Source organism: Chiloscyllium punctatum, unplaced genomic scaffold, assembly GCF_047496795.1.
Source record: "Chiloscyllium punctatum isolate Juve2018m unplaced genomic scaffold, sChiPun1.3 scaffold_289, whole genome shotgun sequence".
In the NCBI taxonomy this organism is placed as follows: Eukaryota; Metazoa; Chordata; class Chondrichthyes; order Orectolobiformes; family Hemiscylliidae; genus Chiloscyllium; species Chiloscyllium punctatum.
In genome coordinates, this window is record NW_027310023.1 from 305,001 (window position 1) to 307,500 (window position 2,500).

Here is a 2,500-nt window from a genome sequence, read left to right on the forward strand (position 1 = left end):
GGCTTGGGGGTACGCCCGTTTCCGTTTCAACTTGTCTCGCGAGGGTGGTTTCGGGGCCAGCAGGAGAGCTCGTCGGGGTAGCAGGCCCTGCAGCCGTGGTCACCGCCAAACCCCCACAACTCGAGCAAGTGAAAAAAAAGTAACAAATAAGAAAGGATCTCTGTCGGCTTGGGGGTACGCCCGTTTCCGTTTCAACTTGTCTCGCGAGGGTGGTTTCGGGGCCAGCAGGAGAGCTCGTCGGGGTAGCAGGCCCTGCAGCCGTGGTCACCGCCAAATCCCCACAACTCGAGCAAGTGAAAAAAAAAGTAACAAATAAGAAAGGATCGTCGGCTTGGGGGTACGCCCGTTTCCGTTTCAACTTGTCTCGCGAGGGTGGTTTCGGGGCCAGCAGGAGAGCTCGTCGGGGTAGCAGGCCCTGCAGCCGTGGTCACCGCCAAACCCCCCACAACTGTTGGGCGCCTACCTGCGCGGGGCAGGAGGACACTTTCCGATTTCAAATCTCCGTTTGCCGAGTCCACCCCGAACGCACGCGGGCGGGCGGGTTCGCATCACCCTTCGTCACAAGGGGCGAAGCCCGTTCCACCGTCTCGTCAGTAGTGCCGACCGGTCTGTGATCGACGAGGGGAGCCACACCAGGTCCGGCCCTGCTGCTTGGCGGCACCGCGTCGTCGGGAGCTCGCGACAGACGGAGGGTTTCGGTGTACTCTCCAGCCACGGGAAACGAAGCCGGTGATGCAGGCGCCGGTCTTTCGCTCCCAAATCGGCTGGGTTTACATCGTTGCTATCTAGTCACGCTCCCTTCAAACCCGACGGGGTACCTATTCCCCTCACCCGTCTGTGCGTATACAGCCTCTTTGCACTTGCGGGATGGGGGTGGTGGTTTAAAGACTCTCGAGTTGCCGCCCGTCGGTCTCCGAGCTCCGTGCAGTAGTGATCCCCAGCGAACTGCCAGCAGGGCGAACGAGCGATCCCGCTCTCGGTCGGGGCGCCTGGCGTCGATCGGTGGTCGGTGGCTTGCGGGCAAGCTGCGCTGTGAGTGTGGGAACGAGTATGACGAGCCGTTGCCGCGACTCCCAGTCCACCTCGGCGGTGGCTGGGCCGGGCGGGCGTCTGCTCGGGCGAGTGCCGCCCCCGCCTCCTCGCAGGAAGTCCGCTCGCCGACACGCCGCCACGTGCACGCGTCAGTGACGCTGCCGAACCGATGGCCGGTGCCCGTTCCCGCCTCTGCTTTTCCTAGGGCAAAGCTGCTGCACGCCTCGTGATACTAGGCGGGCGACATGGTGGCGGTGATCCTGCCTCCGTCGCTGCGGTGCGTTGGGGCACGCATCGCCTCTTGGGCGCCCTGTCCTCCTCCCCCCAATAGACGTATGTTTCTGCGGGCCGCACCAGGATGGTGCTCCCCATCGCTTCACGCCACCCTGCTCCGCCCGCACGCCGGCGTGCAGGTGGCTGTAGCTCAAGGTGGGGAGCGTATGTGCGGTCCGGGTCGCTTTCCTCTGGCGAGGGAGAGACCTAAAACAAACTCAGACAACTCTTGACGGTGGATCACTCGGCTCGTGCGTCGATGACGAACGCAGCTAGCTGCGAGAATTAATGTGAATTGCAGGACACATTGATCATCGACACTTTGAACGCACTTTGCGGCCCCGGGTTCTTCCCGGGGCCACGCCTGTCTGAGGGTCGTTTGGCAATCAATCGCACTCGCCTTGGCTGGCGAGAGCGCGGCTGGGGTGTCGCAGAGGACCCGTCCTCTTTGTCCCCCTAAGTTCAGACTCCGGAGCCCTCCGGCGTCGGAGCGCTTGGCCTTTCCCCCCCACCCTGCACATTCCGTTCGTCAGGCTCGACGCCATCCCCCCGCCGGGGAGCGCGGCCTGGCGTCCGTCTGTGTCGTGGCAGTGGGGCCAGCACGGCTGTCACCGGTCCCAGAATGGCTGTCGGTGGTTCACACTGTGTGTGTGTGCCAACCCTCCTGGTCTCTGGGACACGGAGCTGCCACGAAGTGTTGAGCCTCCAGTGGGGGGTCTGCCTAAGCTCTGCACGTCCGCATTGGGTCCGTCTCTCGGTTGGCTGGCAGTGGAAAGAGTGAAGGGAGCCGCGGAGGTCCGGTGCTGGTGCGCCGCCGGCCTGACCGTGGAGCTCGCCGGTTTGACACGCTGACCCGACTCGATGGTTGATCGATTGAGAGTGCTGGGAGCTGCAGGCCGCCCGCTGCTGCAGCCGCCCGTCTCGTGGTTCGTCCTCGGCCTTAAGTGGCCGGCGGGGCGTCTGATCCTGTCTCCCCTGCTGGCGCCGAGTGCCTGGCCGAGGGAGGAGGTTTTCGTCGAACGCTGTGACTTGGACGGTCGCACGCGCGTGGATCGCTGGCTCTTGGCTCTCCCGTTCAGTCCGCACGTTTTCCGCTCCGTCCTGCCACCGGTCTCGGGAGGTACGGAGGGGTTGGCGGGCGTGGTGTGTGCTCCGTCACCGTGCAGGCACACCTACCACGCCGTCGGCCGACCCC

The 2,500-nt window shown here is 64.5% G+C and overlaps 1 non-coding gene across 1 annotated transcript; it reads left to right on the forward strand.

Annotated features, from left to right (window-relative positions):
- The first annotated feature begins 1,529 nt into the window (after nucleotides 1-1,529).
- On the forward strand, nucleotides 1,530-1,683 carry LOC140472272 (5.8S ribosomal RNA). Its single transcript, XR_011957507.1, has one exon. It is a non-coding gene; the product is annotated as a 5.8S ribosomal RNA (ribosomal RNA).
- The last annotated feature ends 817 nt before the right edge of the window (nucleotides 1,684-2,500 follow it).